This window comes from Bombina bombina, chromosome 5, assembly GCF_027579735.1.
Source record: "Bombina bombina isolate aBomBom1 chromosome 5, aBomBom1.pri, whole genome shotgun sequence".
NCBI lineage: Eukaryota > Metazoa > Chordata > Amphibia > Anura > Bombinatoridae > Bombina > Bombina bombina.
Genome location: NC_069503.1, coordinates 193,727,494 through 193,748,558, shown reverse-complemented (window position 1 = coordinate 193,748,558; position 21,065 = coordinate 193,727,494). Strand labels below are relative to the sequence as shown.

Genomic DNA, 21,065 nt, shown 5'->3' with positions numbered 1-21,065 from the left:
AATGCAGTGATCTCCTTCTACGGGGTCTATTTCATAGGTTCTCTGTTATCGGTCGTAGAGATTCATCTCTTACCTCCCTTTTCAGATCGACGATATACTCTTATATATACCATTACCTCTGCTGATTCTCGTTTCAGTACTGGTTTGGCTATCTGCTATATGTAGATGAGTGTCCTGGGGTAAGTAAATCTTATTTTCTGTGACACTCCAAGCTATGGTTGGGCACTTTGTTTATAAAGTTCTAAATATATGTATTCAAACATTTATTTGCCTTGACTCAGAATGTTCAACTTTCCTTATTTTCAGACAGTCAGTTTCATATTTGGGATAATGCATTTGAATTAATCATTTTTTTCTTACCTTCAAAAAATTTGACTCTTTTTTCCCTGTGGGCTGTTAGGCTCGCGGGGGCTGAAAATGCTTCATTTTATTGCGTCATTCTTGGCGCGGACTTTTTTGGCGCAAAAATTCTATTTCCGTTTCCGGCGTCATACGTGTCGCCGGAAGTTACGTCATTTTTTGACGTTATTTCGCGCCAAAAAATGTCGGCGTTCCGGATGTGGTGTCATTTTGGCGCCAAAAGCATTTAGGCGCCAAATAATATGGGCGTCGCTTTAGTCTCCTCATTATTTAAGTCTCATTTTTTATTGCTTCTGGTTGCTAGAAGCTTGTTCTTTGGCATTTTTTTCCCATTCCTGAAACTGTCATTTAAGGAATTTGATCAATTTTGCTTTATATATATGTTGTTTTTTCTCTTACATATTGCAAGATGTCTCACGTTGCATCTGAGTCAGAAGATACTACAGGAAAATTGCTGTCAAGTGCTGGATCTACCAAGCTAAGTGTATCTGCTATAAATTTTTGGTACCTGTTTCTCCAGCTGTTGTTTGTATTGCATGTCATGACAAACTTATTAATGCAGATAAAATTTCCTTTAGTACTGTTATATTACCTGTTGCTGTTCCGTCAACATTTAATTTTCAGAGTGTTCCTGATAAACATAAGAGATTTTATTTTTTAAATCCATTTAGAAGGCTATGTCTGTTATTTCTCCTTCTAGTTTACATAAAAATCTTTTAAAACTTCTCTTTTTTTTCAGATGAATTTTTAAATGAACATCATCGTTCTGATACTGATAATGGTTCTTCTGGTTCAGAAGTTTCTGTCTCAGAGGTTGATGCTGTTAAATCTTTTTATTTGTTCAAGATGGAATTTATTTGTTCTTTATTTAAAGACGTATTAATTGCTTTTGATATAGAGGATTCTGGTCCTCTTGATACTAAATCTAAACGTTTAGATAGGGTTTTTTAAATCTCCTGTAGTTATTCCAGAAGTGTTTAATCTCCCTGATGCTTTTTCTGAAGTAATTCCAGGGAATGGAATAATTTGGGTAATTCTTTTACTCCTTCTTAAACGTTTAAGCAATTATATTCTGTGCCATCTGACAGATTAGGGTTTTTTGGGGACAAAATCCCTAAGGTTTGGGGCTGTCTCTATTCCTGCTAAAATGTACTACTATTCTTACGGCAGATAGTACTAAATTTAAGGATCCTTTAGAAAAGAGAATTGAATCCTTTCTAAGAAAAGTTTACTTATGTTTAGGTAATCTTCTTAGACCTGCTATACCGGATGTTGCTGCAGCTTCATCTTTTTGGTTAGAAGTTTTAGCGCAACAAGTATCAGATCATAATTTTATAGCATCATTTTTATTCTATAACATGCTTATTGGTGATACCATCTTTTGATATCATTTGAGTTGATGTCAGGTATATGTCTCTAGCTATTTTAGCTAGAAAAGCTTTATGGATTTAACTTGGAATGCTGATATGTCTTCTAAAGTTAACTTTGTTTTTCCTTTTCTTTCCAGGGTAATAATCATTTTTTCGTTCTTCTTCTCATAATAAGGAGCAAAAGCCTGATTCTTCATCCTCAGGAGCGGTTTCAGTTTGGAAACTATTTCCAGTTTGGAATATATTCAAGCCTTATAGAAACCCATAGTCAGCTCCTAAGTACCCATGAAGGTGCGGCCCTTTTTTTCCAGTTCAGCTGGTATGGGGCAGATTATGTTTTATTCAATGGAGTTTGGATCAATTCCATTCTCAAACTCTGGTTTCAGAACATTGTTTCAGAAAGGTACAGAATTGGCTTCAGTTAAGGCCTCCTGCTAAGAGATTTTTTTCTTCCCGTGTCCCAGTTAACACAGCAAGGCTCAGCATTTCTGAAATGTGTTTCAGATCTAGAGTTGGCTGGAGTAATTATGCCAGTTCCAGTTCTGGAACAGGGGCTAGGGTTTTTATTTTATCTCTTCATTGTACCAAAGAAGGTCAATTCCTTCAGACCAGTTCCGGATCTATCAATATTGAATCGTTATGTATACCAACATTCAAGATGGTTACTGTTGGACTATTCTGCCTTTTGTTTAGCAAGGGCATTTTATGTCTACTATAGTTTTGCAGGATGTGTATCTGCATATTCCGATTCATTCAGATCACTTTTAGTGTTTGAGATTCTCTTTTTAGACAAGCATTACCAGTTTTGTGGCTCTACTGTTTGGCCTAGCCTCAGTTCCAAGAATTTTTTTCAAAGATTCTCGGTGCCCATCTTTCTGTATTCAGAGAACAGGGTTTTTGTATTTCATTATTTGGACGATTATCTTGGTATTTGCTCAGTCTTCTCATTCAAAGAATCTCATGCGATTCGACTTGTGTTGTTTCTTCAAGATCATGGTTGGAGGATCAATTTATCAAAAAGTTCATTGATTCCTCAGTCAAGGGTAATCTTTCTGGGTTTCCAGAGAGATTCAGTGTCCATGACTCTGTCTTTATCAGACAAGAGACGTCTAAATTGTTTTTAGTTTGTCGAAACCTTCAGTCACAATCATTCCCTTCGGTAACCTTATGCATGGAAATTCTAGGTCTTATGACTGCTGCATTGGACGCAATCCCCTTTGCTTGTTTTTCACATGCGACCTCTTCAGCTCTGTATGCTGAATCAATGGTGCAAGGATTACACAAAGATATTTCAATTTATATCTTTAAAACCGATTGTTCGACACTCTCTAAACGTGGTGGACAGATCACCATCGTTTAATTCAGGGGGCTTCTTTTGTGCTTTCGACCTGGACTGTAATTTCAACAGATACAAGTCTCACAGGTTGGGGAGCTGTGTGGGGATCTCTGTCGGCACAAGGAGTTTGGGAATCTCAGGAGGTGAGATTACCAATAAATATTTTAGAACTCCGTGCAATTTTCAGAGCTCTTCAGTTTTGGCCTCTTCTGTAGAGAGAATCGTTCATTTGTTTTCAGACAGACAATGTCACAACTGTGGCATACATCATCAAGGAGCGACTCACAGTCCTCTGGCTATGAAAGAAGTATCTCAAATTTTTTGGTTTGGGCGGATTCTAGCTCCTGTCTAATCTCTGCGGTTCATTTCCCAGGTGTAGACAATTGGGAAGCGGTTTATCTAAGTCGCCAAACGTTGCATCCGGGCGAATGGTTTCTTCACCCAGAGGTATTTCTTCAGGTTGTTCAAATGTGGGAATTTCCAGAAATAGATCTGATGGCGTCCCATCTAATCAAGAAACTTCCCAGATATCTGTCCAGATCCCGGGATCCTTAGGCGGAGGCAGTGGATGCATTATCACTTCCTTGGAAGTATCATCCTGTATATATCTTTCCGCCTCTAGTTCTTCTTCCGAGAGTAATCTCCAAGATTCTGAAGGAATGCTCGTTTGTTCTGCTGGTAGCTCTGGCATGGCCTTATAGGTTTGGTATGCGGATCTTGTCCGGATGGCCTCTTGACAGCCGTGGACTCTTCCGTTAAGACCAGACCTTCTGTCGCAAGGTCCTTTTTTTCCATCAGGATCTCAAATCCTTAAATTTTAAGGTATGGAGATTGAACGCTTGATTCTTGGTCAAAGAGGTTTCTCTGACTCTGTGATTAATACTATGTTACAGGCTCGTAAATCTGTTTCTAGAGAGATATGTTATAGAGTCTGGAAGACTTATATTTTTTTGGTGTCTTTCTCATCTTTTTTCTTGGCATTCTTTTAGAATTCCGAGAATTTTACAGTTTCTTCAGGATGGTTTAGATAAGGGTTTGTCTGCAAGTTCCTTGAAAGGACAAATCTCTGCTCTTTCTGTTCTTTTTACAGAAAGATTGCTATTCTTCCTGATATTTATTGTTTTATACAAGCTTTGGTTCGTATAAAACCTGTCATTAAGTCAATTTCTCCTCCTTGGAGTTTGAATTTGGTTCTGGGAGCTCTTCAAGCTCCTCCCTTGGAACCTATGCATTCATTGGTCATTAAATTACTTTCTTGGAGAGTTTTGTTCCTTTTGGCCATCTCTTCTGTCAGAAGAGTTTCTGATTTATCTGCTCTTTCTTGTGAGTCTCCTTTTCTGATTTTTCATCAGGATGAGGTGGTGTTGCGAACTTCTTTTGAATTTTTACCTAAAGTTGTGAATTCCAACAACATTAGTAGAGAAATTGTGGTTCCTTCATTATGTCCTGATCCTAAGAATTCTAAGGAGAAATCATTGCATTCTTTGGATGTTGTTAGAGCTTTGAAATATTATGTTCAAGCTACTAAGTCTTTCCGAAAGACTTCTAGTCTATTTGTTATCTTTTCCGGTTCTAGAAAGGCCAGAAAGCTTCTGCCATTTATTTGGCATCTTGGTTGAAATCTTTAATTCATCTTGCCTATGTTGAGTCGGGTAAATCTCCGCCTCAGAGGATTACAGCTCATTCTACCAGGTCAGTTTCTACTTCCTGGGCGTTTAGGAATGAAGCTTCGGTTGATCACATTTGCATTGTTGCAACTTGGTCCTCTTTGCATATTTTTACTAAATTCTACCATTTTGATGTATTTTCTTCTTCTAAAGCAGTTTTTGGTAGAAAAGTATTTCAGGCAGCAGTTTCAGTCTGAATCTTCTGCTTATGTTTTTTATATTAAACTTTATTTTGGGTGTGGATTATTTTCAGCAGGAATTGGCTGTCTTTATTTTATCCCTCCCTCTCTAGTGACTCTTGTGTGGAAAGATCCACATCTTGGGTAGTCATTATCCCATACGTCACTAGCTCATGGACTCTTGCTAATTACATGAAATAAAACATAATTTATGTAAGAACTTACCTGATAAATTCATTTCTTTCATATTAGCAAGAGTCCATGAGGCCCACCCTTTTTTGTGGTGGTTATGATTTTTTTGTATAAAGCACAATTATTCCAATTCCTTATTTTATATGCTTTCGCACTTTTTTATCACCCCACTTCTTGGCTATTCGTTAAACTGAATTGTGGGTGTGGTGAGGGGTGTATTTATAGGCATTTTAAGGTTTGGGAAACTTTGCCCCTCCTGGTAGGAATGTATATCCCATACGTCACTAGCTCATGGACTCTTGCTAATATGAAAGAAATGAATTTATCAGCTAAGTTCTTACATAAATTATGTTTTTCCTATAACTAAAAGGCTTACAGAAATTATTAGCAAGGAGTGGGATAGACCTGGTGTGCCCTTTTCCCCACCTCCTATATTTAGAAAAATGTTTCCAATAGACGCCACTACACGGGACTTATGGTGGAGGGAGCAGTTTCTACTTTAGCTAAGCGTACCACTATCCCGGTGGAGGATAGTTGTGCTTTTTCGGATCCAATGGATAAAAAATTGGAAGGTTACCTTAAGAAAATGTTTGTTCAACAAGGTTTTATCTTACAGCCCCTTGCATGCATTGCGCCTGTCACTGCTGCTGCGGCATTCTGGTTTGAGTCTCTAGAAGAGGCCATTCACTCAGCTCCATTGGATGAAATTATGGACAAGCTTAAAGCACTTAAGCTAGCTAATGCATTTGTTTCTGATGCCATTGTACATTTAACTAAACTAACGGCTAAAAACTCCGGATTTGCCATCCAGGCGCGCAGAGCGTTATGGCTTAAATCCTGGTCAGCTGATGTGACTTCTAAATCTAAATTGCTTAATATTCCTTTCAAAGGGCAAACCTTATTCGGGCCCGGCTTGAAAGAAATTATCACTGACATTACTGGAGTTAAGGGTCATACTCTTCCTCAGGACAAGGCCAAATCAAAGGCCAAACACTCTAATTTTCGTGCCTTTCGAAACTTCAAGGCAGGAGCAACGTCAACTTCCTCCGCCCCAAAACAGGAAGGAACCGTTGCTCGTTACAGACAGGCCTGGAAAACTAACCAGTCCTGGAACAAGGGCAAGCAGGCCAGAAAACCTGCTACTGCCCCTAAGACAGCATGAAGGGATGGCCCCCTATCCGGAAACGGATCTAGTGGGGGGCAGACTTTCTCTCTTCGCCCAGGCGTGGTCAAGAGATGTCCAGGATCCCTGGGCGTTGGAGATCATATCTCAGGGATATCTTCTGGACTTCAAGGCTTCTCCTCCTTAAGGGAGATTTCATCTTTCAAGGTTATCAGAAAACCAGATAAAGAAAGAGGCATTCCTACGTTGCGTACAAGACCTCCTAGTAATGGGGGTGATCCACCCAGTTCCGCCGACGGAACAAGGACAGGGGTTTTATTCAAATCTGTTCGTGGTTCCCAAGAAAGAGGGTACCTTCAGACCAATTTTGGACCTAAAGATCTTAAACAAATTCCTAAGAGTTCCATCATTCAAAATGGAAACTATTTGGACCATCCTACCCATGATCCAAGAGGGTCAGTACATGACCACAGTGGACTTAAAGGATGCCTACCTTCACATACCGATTCACAAAGATCATCATCGGTTCCTAAGATTTGCCTTTCTAGACCGGCATTACCAATTTGTAGCTCTCCCCTTCGGGTTGGCTACGGCCCGAGAATCTTTACAAAGGTTCTGGGCTCACTTCTGGCGGTTCTAAGACCGCGAGGTATAGCGGTGGCTCCGTATCTAGACGACATCCTGATACAGGCGTCAAGCTTTCAAATTGCCAAGTCTCATACAGAGATAGTTCTGGCATTTCTGAGGTTGCATGGGTGGAAAGTGAACGTGGAAAAGAGTTCTCTATTGCCACTCACAAGAGTCTCCTTCCTAGGGACTCTGATAGATTCTGTAGAAATGAAAATTTACCTGACGGAGTCCAGGTTATCAAAACTTTTAAATGCTTGCCGTGTCCTTCATTCCATTCCACGCCCGTCAGTGGCTCAGTGCATGGAAGTAATCGGCTTAATGGTAGCGGCAATGGACATAGTGCCATTTGCCCGCCTGCATCTCAGACCGCTGCAATTGTGCATGCTAGGTCAGTGGAATGGGGATTACTCAGATTTGTCCCCTCTACTAAATCTGGATCAAGAGACCAGAGATTCTCTTCTCTGGTGGCTATCTCGGGTACATCTGTCCAAGGGTATGACCTTTCGCAGGCCAGATTGGACGATTGTAACAACAGATGCCAGCCTTCTAGGCTGGGGCGCAGTCTGGAACTCCCTGAAGGCTCAGGGATCGTGGACTCAGGAGGAGAAACTCCTCCCAATAAATATTCTGGAGTTAAGAGCAATATTCAATGCTCTTCTAGCTTGGCCTCAGTTAGCAACACTGAGGTTCATCAGATTTCAGTCGGACAACATCACAACTGTGGCTTATATCAACCATCAAGGGGGAACCAGGAGCTCCCTAGCGATGTTAGAAGTCTCAAAGATAATTCGCTGGGCAGAGTCTCACTCTTGCCACTTGTCAGCGATCCACATCCCAGGCGTGGAGAACTGGGAGGCGGACTTTCTAAGTCGTCAGACTTTTCATCCGGGGGAGTGGGAACTCCATCCGGAGGTATTTGCTCAACTGGTCCATCGTTGGGGCAAACCAGAACTGGATCTCATGGCGTCTCGCCAGAACGCCAAACTTCCTTGTTACGGATCCAGGTCCAGGGACCCGGGAGCGACGCTGATAGATGCTCTAGCAGCTCCTTGGTTCTTCAACATGGCTTATGTGTTTCCACCGTTTCCTCTGCTCCCTCGACTGATTGCCAAGATCAAACAGGAGAGAGCATCGGTGATTCTGATAGCGCCTGCGTGGCCACGCAGGACCTGGTATGCAGACCTAGTGGACATGTCGTCCTGTCCACCATGGACTCTACCTTTTGAGGCAAGACCTTCTAATACAAGGTCCTTTCAATCATCCAAATCTAATTTCTCAGACTGACTGCGTGGAGATTGAGCGCTTGATCCTATCAAAGCGTGGCTTCTCCGAGTCAGTTATTGATACCTTGATACAGGCACGAAAGCCTGTTACCAGAAAAATCTACCATAAGATATGGCGTAAATACCTGTATTGGTGCGAATCCAAGAGTTACTAATGGAGTAAGGTTAGGATTCCAAGGATATTGTCCTTTCTCCAAGAGGGTTTGGAAAAAGGCTTATCAGCTAGTTCTTTAAAGGGACAGATTTCTGCTCTGTCTATTCTTTTGCACAAGCGTCTGGCAGAAGTTCCAGACGTCCAGGCCTTTTGTCAAGCCTTAGCTAGGATTAAGCCTGTGTTTAAAACTGGCTTTTGTCAAGCTCCTCCGTGGAGCTTAAACTTGGTTCTTAAAGTTCTTCAAGGAGTTCCGTTTGAACCCCTTCATTCCGTTGATATTAAACTTTTATCTTGGAAAGTTCTGTTTTTGATGGCTATTTCCTCGGCTCGAAGAGTCTCAGAGTTTTCCGCCTTACATTGTGATTCTCCTTATCTGATTTTCCATTCAGACAAGGTAGTTCTGCGTACTAAACCTGGGTTTTTACCTAAGGTAGTCTCTAACAGGAATATCAATCAGGAGATTGTTGTTCCGTCATTATGTCCTAATCCTTCTTCAAAGAAGGAACGACTTTTGCACAATCTGGACGTAGTCCGTGCCCTGAAATTCTATTTACAGGCAACTAAGGATTTCCGTCAAACTTCTTCACTGTTTGTCGTTTACTCTGGGCAGAGGAGAGGTCAAAAAGCTTCGGCAACCTCTCTCTCCTTTTGGCTTCGTAGCATAATACGCTTAGCCTATGAGACTGCTGGACAGCAGCCCCCTGAAAGAATTACAGCTCATTCCACTAGAGCTGTGGCTTCCACCTGGGCCTTTAAGAATGAGGCCTCTGTTGAACAGATTTGCAAGGCTGCGACTTGGTCTTCGCTTCACACTTTTTCAAAATTTTACAAATTTGACACTTTTGCTTCTTCGGAGGCTGTTTTTGGGAGAAAGGTTCTACAGGCAGTGGTTCTTTCCGTTTAAGTTCCTGCCTTGTCCCTCCCATCATCCGTGTACTTAGCTTTGGTATTGGTATCCCATAAGTAATGGATGACCCGTGGACTGAATACACTTAACAAGAGAAAACATAATTTATGCTTACCTGATAAATTTATTTCTCTTGTAGTGTATTCAGTCCACGGCCCGCCCTGTCCTTTTTAAGGCAGATCTAAATTTTAATTAATACTCCAGTCACCACTGCACCCTATGGTTTCTCCTTTCTCGTCTTGTTTCGGTCGAATGACTGGATATGACATGTGAGGGGAGGAGCTATATAGCAGCTCTGCTTGGGTGATCCTCTTGCAACTTCCTGTTGGGAAGGGAATATATCCCATAAGTAATGGATGACCCGTGGACTGAACACACTACAAGAGAAATAAATTTATCAGGTAAGCATAAATTATGTTTTTCGTTCCTTTCGCAATTTCAGGAACGGACCTGCTTCTACCTCTACAGCCACTAGGCAAGAGGGTAACGCATCCCAGCCCAAGCCAGCATGGAAACCATTGCAAGGCTGGAACAAGGGTAAACAGGCCAAGAAGCCTGCTGCTGCTACCAAGACAGCATGAAAGGGTAGCCCCCGATCCGGGACCGGATCTAGTAGGGGGCAGACTTTCTCTCTTTGCTCAGGCTTGGGCAAGAGATGTTCCGGACCCCTGGGCACTAGAAATTGTCTCTCAGGGGTATCTTCTGGAATTCAAGGACCTTCCTCCAAAGGGAAGGTTCCACATGTCTTATCTTTAGACCAGATGAAGAGACAGGCATTCTTACGTTGCGTAGAAGACCTTCTAAAAATGGGAGTGATACACCCAGTTCCAACAGCAGAACAAGGACTGGGTTTTTACTCAAACCTGTTTGTAGTTCCCAAAAAGTAAGGAACTTTCAGGCCAATCCTGGATTTAAAAATCCTAAACAAATTCCTCAGAGTTCCATCATTCAAAATGGAAACCATTCGGACAATTTTACCAATGATCCAGGAGGGTCAATATATGACTACCGTGGACTTAAAGGATGCGTACCTGCATATTCCTATCCACAAAGATCACCATCAGTTCCTGAGGTTCACCTTTCTGGACAAGCATTACCAATTCGTGGCCCTTCCCTTCGGATTGGCCACTGCTCCCAGAATTTTCACAAAGGTGCTAGGGTCCCTTCTAGCGGTGCTAAGACCAAGGGGCATTGCAGTAGCACCTTACCTAGACGACATCTTAATACAAGCGTCGTCCTTTCACAAAGCAAAGGCTCATACGGACATTGTTCTAGCCTTTCTAAGGTCTCACGGGTGGAAGGTGAACATAGAAAAGAGTTCTCTGTCCCCGTTCACAAGGGTTCCCTTCCTGGGAACAATAATAGACTCGGTAGAAATGAAGATCTTTCTGACGGAGGTCAGGAAGTTAAAGCTTTTGAACACTTGTCGAGTTCTTCATGCCATTCCTCAACCCTCCGTAGCTCAGTGCATGGAGGTAATAGGACTCATGGTTGCGACAATGGACGTGGTTCCCTTTGCTCGGATTCATTTAAGACCACTGCAACTGTGCATGCTCAAACAGTGGAATGGGGATTATGCAGATTTGTCTCCCCAGATACAAATGGACCAGAAAACAAGAGACTCACTCCTCTGGTGGTTGTCTCAGGATCACCTGTCTCAGGGAATGAGTTTCCGCAGACCGGAGTGGATCATTGTCACGACCGACGCCAGCCTCTTGGGCTGGGGTGTGGTCTGGGAGTCCCTGAAAGCTCAGGGTCTATGGTCTCGGGAAGAATCTCTTCTCCCAATAAACATTTTGGAATTGAGAGCGATATTCAATGCGCTCCAAGCATGGCCTCAACTAGCGGAGGCCAAATTCATCAGATTTCAGTCGGACAACATGACGACTGTAGCGTACATCAATCATCAGGGAGGAACAAAGAGTTCCCTGGCAATGAGGGAGGTATCCAAGATCATCAAATGGGCAGAGGATCACTCCTGCCATCTATCAGCAATTCACATCCCAGGAGTGGACAACTGGGAAGCGGATTATCTGAGTCGTCAGACTTTCCATCTGGGGGAGTGGGAACTTCACCCGGAGGTTTTTGCCCACTTAACTCAACTATGGGGCCTTCCAGATCTGGATCTGATGGTGTCACGTCAGAACTCCAAAGTTCCACGTTACGGGTCCAGGTCCAGGGATCCCAAGGCGACATTGGTAGATGCCTTAGTGGCACCTTGGTCGTTCAATCTAGCTTATGTCTTTCCACCGTTTCCTCTTCTCCCCCGGCTAGTAGCCAGGATCAAACAGGAGAAGGCTTCTGTAATTCTGATAGCTCCTGCGTGGCCACGCAGGACTTGGTATGCAGACCTGGTGAATATGTCATTGGTTCCACCATGGAAGCTACCTTTGAGGCAGGACCTTCTAATCCAAGGTCCATTCACACATCCAAACCTAGTTTCTCTGCAACTGACTGCTTGGAGATTGAACGCTTGATTCTCGCTAAGCGTGGGTTTTCGGAATCAGTTATAGATACTCTGATCCAGGCTAGGAAGCCTGTCACCAGAAAAATTTACCATAAGATATGGCGGAAATATCTTTGCTGGTGCGAATCCAAGGGTTACTCATGGAGTAAGATTAGGATTCCAAGGTTACTATCTTTTCTCCAAGAAGGATTGGAGAAAGGTCTGTCAGCTAGTTCCTTAAAAAGACAGATATCTGCTCTGTCTGTTTTGTTACACAAGCGTCTGGCAGCCGTGCCAGATGTTCAGGCTTTTGTACCGGCTTTAGTTAGAATCAAGCCCGTCTACAGACCTGTGGCTCCTCCATGGAGTCTAAATTTAGTTCTTTCAGTTCTTCAAGGGGTTCCATTTGAACCTCTACATTCCATAGATATTAAGTTATTGTCTTGGAAAGTTTTGTTTTTGGTAGCTATTTCTTCTGCTAGAAGAGTTTCTGAATTGTCTGCTTTGCAGTGTAATTCACCCTATCTGGTGTTTTATACAGATAAGGTCGTTTTACGTACCAAACCTGGTTTTCTTCCAAAAGTGGTTTCCAATAAGAATATTAACCAGGAAATAGTTGTTCCTTCTCTGTGTCCTAATCCAGTTTCTAACAAGGAACGTCTGTTACACAATCTTGATGTGGTTCGTGCTTTGAAGTTTTATTTAAAAGCAACTAAAGACTTCAGACAAACATCGTTCTTGTTTGTCGTCTATTCTGGCAAGAGGAGAGGTCAAAAAGCGACTGCGACCTCTCTGTCTTTCTGGCTGAAAAGTATATTCCGATTGACTTATGAGACTGCTGGAAGGCAGCCTCCTGAACGAATTACTGCTCACTCTACTAGAGCTGTGGCTTCCACATGGGCTTTCAAGAATGAGGCTTCTGTTGAACAGATCTGTAAGGCAGCGACTTGGTCTTCACTGCATACATTTACCAAATTTTACAAATTCGATACATTTGCTTCTTCGGAGGCTATTTTTGGGAGAAAGGTTTTGCAAGCAGTGGTGCCTTCCGTTTAGGTTACCTGACTTGTTCCCTCCCTTCATCCGTGTCCTAAAGCTTTCGTATTGGATCCCACAAGTAAGGATGAAGCCGTGGACCGGATACACCAATGTAGGAGAAAACAGAATTTATGTTTACCTGATAAATTTCTTTCTCCTACGGTGTATCCGGTCCACGGCCCACCCTGGCATTTTGGTCAGGTTTAAATTAATTTTTGTTAACTACAGTCACCACTGCACCCTATGGTTCTCCTTTTTCTCCTAACCGTCGGTCGAATGACTGGGGGGGCGGAGCCTGAGGGGAGCTATATGGACAGCTCTGCTGTGTGCTCTCTTTGCCACTTCCTGTAGGCTTGAGAATATCCCACAAGTAAGGATGAAGCCGTGGACCGGATACACCGTAGGAGAAAGAAATTTATCAGCTAAACATAAATTCTGTTTTTTCCACGGGTCCATGAGAGGGTGGAGGTCTCTCAATCCGAGTTTGCTGCTCTGCTGCTGGGCAGATGTGAATTCAGTTAAGTGCCTTACTTTAATTTCTGGGCTCAGGAATTTAGGCACTTAATGATTTTCTGGGACATTTTAGGGTCCTATTTGGGGTAATAGGATGGATGGCAGTGGATGCAGGCACTGGGGACTTGGAGGAGAGGTCTACCGCCACACTGCCATAAATGCACCCAATCCCGTCTGATCTTGAAAGTTAAGCAGGGCCAGGCTTGGTCAGTACCTGGATGGGAGACCACCTGGGAACACAAGGTGCAGTAGGCTTTAAAAAAAAAAAAAAAAAAAAAAAGGACCAAGAGGCCCCGCAAAATGTTATATGTAGCTTGTGTTTTGATTCCAATGTGGAACCACCAATCCCTATTTGTCCCTCTTGTATTGATAGAACTTTACATTACAGGGATAGACTCTTTGATTCTAAGCCACCATTATCTAAGGCGGATGCTGTTCAGGGGTCTCCTGTTAAAGAGATGCCGCTGCTTTCTCCTAAAGTGTCCCAAACATTGTTGTCTGCACATGTAGTGCCCTGTGCTTCCTCTGTCACCGGTTGGGGTTACGTTGCAAGACACTGCTTCTCAGATATCTTCTGCGGCATCTGATGCACTGTCTGCCTTTCCCATATTACAGGGAAAGCGCAAGAGGAAGTTTAAGGAATCGGTGAGTATAGTTTCGGACTCAGTTGTGTCTGTTCCGATTGTTCCCTCCCAGAGGTCTGAGGAGAATGATTCTTCGGTTGCTTCTGAGGGTGAGATCTCAGACTCATATAGTGTTACTCTTTCTTCTGATGCTGAGGTTGTATCCTTTAGGTTTAAGCTTGATCACCTCAGTTTGTTACTTAAGGAGGTTTTGGCCACTTTGGATGACTCTGACTCGACTGTCGTTGTCACTCCCAAGAAGTCTAGTAAGCTTAATAAATATTTTGATGTTCCTTCTGCGGTGAAGGTTTTTTCTGTTCCAGACCGTGCTACAGAGATTATTGCAGTGGGAGTGGGAGAAACCTTTTGATTCCTTTTTCCCCTTCTCCTATTTTTAAGATGATGTTTCCATTAGCCGATTCTATTAAGGAGTCTTGGCATACGGTTCCCAAGGTGGAAGGAGCAGTTTCCACTTTGGCTAAGAGAACCACTTTTCCCATAGAGGGTAGCTGTTCTTTTAAGGATCCTATGGATAAGAAGTTGGAGACGTTACTCAAAAGGATGTATGTTCACCAGGGTTTGCAATGGCAGCCTGCGATGTGTATCGCTACTGTTACTAGTGCGACAGCTTACTGGTTTGATGCGTTGTCTGATTCTATTCAGACTGATACTCCTCTTGAAGAAATTCATGATAGGATTAGGGCTTTGAAGTTGGCCAATTCCTTTATCACGGATGCTTACTTACAGATTATTAAGTTGGGAGCCAAGATTTCTGGCTTTACTGTTCTGGCATGCAGAGCCCTGTGGTTGAAGTCTTGGTCTGCGGATGTGTCACCTAAATCTAAGCTTTTGTCAATTCCTTATAAGGGTAAGACCTTGTTATGGCTGAAATTATTTCAGATATTATGGGAGGAAAGGGTCTTTCTCTCCCTCAGTATAAGAGAAATAAGCAGAAAGGGTGTCAGAGTAATTTGCGTTCCTTTCAAAACTTTTCAGGATAGCCTTCCCCCTCCTCTTCCAAGCAGGTACAGTCTAAGTCCTCCTGGAAGTCCAATCCGTCTTGGAACAAGTGGAAGCAATCTAAGAAGCCTGTTACTGACTCAAAGTCAGCATGAAGGGTCTGCCCCCGATTCGGGAGCGGATCTTGTAGTGGACAGACTTTCTTTTTTCGCTCAAGCCTGGGTTCGGGATGTTCCGGGTCCCTGGGCGGTGGTCATTGTTTCCCAGAGGTAAAAATTTGAGTTCAAAACCTTTCCACCCAAGGGCAGGTTCCTCCTTTCAAGGTTATCTGTAGACCAGATAAAGAGAGAGGAGTTCTTACGTTGTGTCCAGGATCTTTACGCCCTGGGAGTGATAGTTCCTATTCTAGTGCAGGATCAAGGTCTGGGATTCTATTCCAATCTGTTTATAGTTCCCAAAAAGGAGGAAACTTTCAGACCTATTTTTGATCTCAAGTGCGTAAACAAGTTCCTCAGAGTTCAATCTTTCAAGATGGACACTATTCGTTCCATTCTTCCTTTGGTTCAGGAGGGTCAGTTTATGACCACAGTGGATTTAAAGGATGTGTATCTGCATATTCCCTTCCACAGGGACCATCACAAGTTTCTGAGGTTTGCGTTCCTAGACACACTTTCAGTTTGTGGCGTTTCCATTTGGTCTTGCAACAGCTCCCAGAATTTTCTCAAAGGTCCTGGGAGCGTTGTTAGCGGTGCTCCGGTTGTGGGGTGACGCAGTGGCACCTTATCTGGATGATATTCTGGTTCAGGTGCAATTTTTTCCTCTAGCAAACTCCCATACGGAGTTGTTGTCTTTTCTGCCTTCTAATGGATGGAAGGTGAATTTAGGAAAAAGTTCCTTTATACCAGCTACAAGGGTGGTGTTCTTGGGAACCATAATAGATTCTCTAGCAATGAAGATTTTTCTGACAGAAGCCAGAAGAACAAAGATCTTCAACTCTTATCTTGCCCTTCAGGCCTCTCCTCGGCCGTTAGTGGCTCAGTGTATGGAGATTTTTGGTCTGATGGTGTCAGCTATGGACATCATTCTGTTTGCTTGGTTCCCTCTCAGGCCTCTGCAGTTATGCATGCTCAAACAATGGAACACGGATTATGCGGATCTGTCTCTGCAAATTGTTCTGGATCAGGCAACAGATCTTCTCTCGAAGGGAACCTGCTTTCGCAGACCTACCTGGGTGATCGTGTCCACGGATGCCAGTTTGCTGGGATGCGGAGCTGTCTAGGGCTCTTTAAAGGCTCATGGTTTATGGACTTTGGAGGAGTCGGTTCTTCCAATAAATATTCTAGAGATGAGGGAAATTTTCAATGCTCTTTTAGCCTGGCCTCAGTTAGCTTCAGCCCAGTTTATCCGGTTTCAGTCGGACAACATAACGTCAGTGGCTTACATCAATCATCAGGGAGGAACTCGGAGTTCCTTGGCCATGACAGAGGTAGCCAAGATTATTCAACTGCTGTCTGTCTGCGATCCACATTCCAGGGGTGTACAATTGGGAAGTGGATTTTCTGAGCAGGCAGACTTTTCATTCGGGGGAGTGGAACTTCATCCGGAGGTGTTTTCTAGCTTGATTCTCAAATGGGGACAGCCGGAGTTGGATCTCATAGCATCTCGTAAGAATCCTAAGCTCCCGAGGTAGGGGTCTAGGTCAAGGGATCCTCAGGCTGTACTGATAGATGCTCTGGCAGTTCCTTGGAATTTCAGTCTGGCTTACGCATTTCCTCCGTTTGCTCTCCTTCCTCGGTTCATTGCTCGGATCAGACTGGAGAGGGTGTCAGTGATACTCATCGCACCGGCGTGGCCTCGCAGAATCTGGTATGCAGATCTGGTGGAGATGTCATCTCTTCCACCTTGGAGACTTCTGCTGAGGAAGGACCTTCTACATCAGGGGCCCTTCCTTCATCCAAATGTGTTGTCTGAAGCTGACTGCTTGGAGATTGAACGCTTGATATTATCTAAGCGGGGGTTTTCTGAGTCGGTAATTGAGACTTTGATTCAGGCTCGTAAGCCTGTAACTAGAAAGATATATTATAAGATATGGCGTAAATATATGTATTGGTGTGAATCCAGAGGGTTCTCTTGGAGTAGAGTTAGGATTCCTAGGATTTTATCTTTTCCCCAGGAGGGTCTGGAGAAGGGTTTATCCGCAAGTACCTTGAAGGGTCAAATTTCTGCTTTATTTTGTTACACACGCGTCTGGCGGATGTGCCAGATGTTCAATCTTTTTGTCAGGCCCTGGTTATAATTAGGCCTATGTTTAAGTTTGTTACTCCTCCTTGGAGTCTTTATTTGGTTCTTGAGTTCTTCAACAGGCTCCGTTTAAGCCTATGCATTCTTTGGATATTAAGATGTTATCTTGGAAGGTTTTGTTTTTGGTTGCTATTTCTTCGGCTCAAAGGGTTTCGGAGCTTTCAGCGTTAGTGTGAATCTCCTTACCTTATTTTTCATTCTGATAAGGTAGTCCTGCGTAATACCTTAGGTTTCCTTCCCAAAGTGGTTTCGGATAGGAATATTAATCAGGAAATTGTTGTTCCTTCTTTGTGTCCTAATCCTCCTTCTCATAAGGAGAGTTTGTTGCACAACCTGGATGTGGTTCGTGCGTTGAAATATTATTTGCAGGCGACTAAGGATTTTCGCCAGTCTTCTCTGTTTGTTGTTTTTTCTAGGAAGCGCAAGGGTCAGAAAGCTATGGCTACTTCTCTTTCTTTTTAACTGAGGAGTGTAATTCGCTTGGCATATGAGACTGCTGGATAGCAGCCTCCTGAGAAAATCACGGCTCATTCCACAAGGGCTGTTTCTTCGTCTTGGCCCCTCAAAAATTAAGCTTCTGTGGAACAGATTTGCAAAGCTGCCACTTGGTCATCTTTACACACGTTTTCTAGATTTTACAAGTTTGATACTTTTGCTTCGGCTGAGTCTTCTTTTGGGAGAAAGGTTCTTCAAGCAGTGGTGCCTTCTGTGTCTTGTCCCTCCCTTATCATCCGTGTCCTCGAGCTTGGGTATTGGTTCCCAACGGTAATTATGATGATCCGTGGACTCACTGTGTCATTAGAAAGAAAAGAAAATTTATGCTTACTCGATAAATTTCTTTTTTTCTTGACATGGTGAGTTCACGGCCCGCCCTGTATTTTTCAGGCACACCTGCACCTTAGGCTACTTCATTTCTCCTTTCCCTTTGGTTGAATGACTGGGGATTGTGGGTAGGGGAGTGATATTTAACAGCTTTGCTGTGGTGCTCTTTGCCGCCTCCTGCTGGCCAGGAGTGATATTCCCAACACTAATTATGATGATCCGTGGACTCCGTGTCAAGAAAGAAAGAAATTTATCAGGTAAGCATAAATTTTCTTTTTATGGTTTCACTCATGGGAAATCTTTTCAAGGGTTCTCTGTTATCGGTCGTAGGGATTCATCTCCTTACTCCCTTTTCAGATCGACAATATACTCTTATATATTACCTCTGCTGATAGTTTTCAGTACTGGTTTGGCTGTCTACTATATGTGGATGGGTGTCTTCGGTAAGTATGTATCATTATTTAAGACATTCTCAGCTATGTTTGGCACTTTATGTATTAATATAAAGTTTTAAATATATGTATTTACTTATATTTGCCATGAGTTAGGTGTATGTGTATTTCCCTTTGCAGCCTAACAGTTTCAGTATGAGAATCATGTTTTAGGAAGTTATTTTCTTACCTTGGGTTTAGTCTTTTTTTCCCCAATTTGACTTGTTTTTCCTTAATTTCGCAGGCAAGTCTAGTCTTGCGAGGGCGCAAAATGCTGTTATTTATTGTGTCATTTTTTTGCTGCAAATTTGCGTCTATAGTGTTGCAAGTTTAGCCATTTCCTGCATCTTAATTACGTTAGGTTGTTTGGCGCGAAGTTGTGCTTGATATGACGTGAGTTGCGTCATTTCCGGATGTTGATTGGCGCCAAATAAAATTCACTATGCGTCATATCTGGCGCCATATATTTTTTTAAATTATATTACCCCACTTCCTTTATGCTCCCTGCTCTCTTTATATTCTAGAGGGCTATGCTGTTTGCTTTTCTACTTATTTAGCATATGCATTTTTTCCCATTCCTAAAACTGCTATATGAGGAAATTGGATATTTTGTTTAAATGTTTTTTTTTTCTTTTACATTTTGCAAGATGTCTGTCTGATCCTGTCTCAGTAGCTACTGTAGGAACCATGCTGTCTGAACACAGTTCTACAAAAGCTAAGTGTGTATCTGTTGTAAGCTAGCTGAGACTTTATCTCCGGCTGTATTATGTAACAGTTGTCAAGATAAGCTTTTGCATGCCGATAATATTTCTCATTTATTAGTACTAGTACAGCGTCTGTTGTCCCCTCAACATCTAATGTACATGATATCCCTGTTGATATGAAAAATTATGTTGCTGGTGCAATACAGAAGGCTATGTCTGCTATTACACCTTCTAATAAACGTAAAAGGTCCTTTAAAATCTCTCATAAAACTGATTAAATAACTGCAAGCATCTGGTCCTTAGCAGGTCTTACAATTTGGTAAATACAACTTCAGATGAACAACAAAACATGACATATTACACCCTGTCATGATTTATTTAACAAAAATAATGCAAACATGGAGAAGCCATGTGTGAAAAACTAATTACACCTTATAATTTGAAGTAATCGTTTTCTGTATGACTTTCAGTCTCTCACATCGTCGTTTAGGAATTTTGTCCCACTCTTCTTAACAATGTTGCTTCAGTTCATTGTGATTTGTGGGCATTAGTTTATGCACAGCTCTCTTAAGGTCCCGTCACAGCATTTCAATTGGGTTGAGGTCTGGACTTTGACTTTTTTCTTTTTCAGCCATTCTGTTGTAGATTTGCTGGTGTGCTTAGGATCATTGTCCTGTTGCATGACCCAATTTCGGCAAAGCTTTAGCTGTCGGACAGATGGCCTCACATTTTACTCTAGAATACTTTGGTATACAGAGGAGTTCATGGTAGACTCAATGACTGCAAGGTGCCCAGGTCCTGTGGCTGCAAAACAAGCCCAAATCACCACCCCTCCCCCACCATGCTTGACAGTTGGTATGAGGTGTTTGTGCTGATATTCTGTGTTTGGTTTTCTCCAAAGTGGCGCTGTGCATTATGGCCAAACTTCTTCACTTTGGTCTCGTTTGTCCAAATAACATTGTTCCAGACGTCTTGTGGTTTGTTCAGATGCAACTTTGCAAACCTAAGCCGTGCTGCCATGTTCTTTTCTTTCCTATGGCATGGAGAGTCCACAACGTCATTCCAATTACTAGTGGGATATTAAACTCCTGGCCAGCAGGAGGCGACAAAGAGCACCCCAGCAAAGCTGTTAATTGTAATTTCCCTTACCCATAATCCCCAGTCATTCTCTTTACCTCTGTCAATGGAGGATGTGCGAAGACGGTGTCTGAAGATATTTAATCCTTTTATGGGTACTCTTCCCTGCAAGCAATATAATGTGTCCACGTCAATCTCTTTAGCAAGAGTAGTGGTGACTTTTAGCAAGAGTAGTGGTGACTTTTAGCAGTTAGAAGGCGACAAGGTGGTCTTTGCTTTACTTCTAACATTGTTTGCTACCCCTTTGCAGAAAGCCAGGGTTGGTTACTCTGTTCTTGCTTTTTACTACAGGTCCCTGACAGAAATTGAAGTACCGGTCACACCTCAGTAGCTGTTATCTGCCCTGCAGCTGGATCCACAGGTAAGTGCTTTTGCCTTCTAGGTACTGAAGGTTGGTACTTTTGAGGTTAACCCTCAAGTGGATATCTTGGGACTCAGTTATCCTTCTATGATTAAGGGTAATTTCAGGGGCACCTTTATTGGCATAAATGCAGACTTCAGGCACTTTATTTATGAGACATTGGGGTTAATGCAGACTACTTGCTTTTTCCCTTAATTAACTTGGCAAGGGTTTTTGATATTTATGTCCTCTTGGGCTTTCATATTCAGCTTTATTTTATTGTTGTAAGGGAAAGCTCAGAAGGTGACTTTATTTGGCCATTAATTAGTTTCTTTTGCTCACTTATTTTCTGTGGCGCAGTTTCTTTTCGGCTGCTTACGTGACCTCTGCATTTTTCAGAGCGGCGTGAGTTTAGAAGTGCCAACATTACTGTATTACTAGATTGACTCTTTCTCTTGGTGGACATTGTTTTTATATCTCAGGAAGGATCTCTTCTGACGACTTAGATCCTTTTGCTAGTGGGATCATACTCCGGTTACGATAGGAGCC

At 42.6% G+C, this 21,065-nt stretch overlaps 1 protein-coding gene and 1 pseudogene across 3 annotated transcripts in view; both read left to right on the top strand.

Moving 5' to 3' along the window:
• Positions 1 to 21,065, top strand: part of LMBR1 (limb development membrane protein 1) — a 777,013-nt gene that overhangs the window by 358,588 nt on the left and 397,360 nt on the right. The window lies entirely within an intron of this gene.
• On the top strand, positions 13,335 to 13,453 carry LOC128661963 (uncharacterized; annotated as a pseudogene).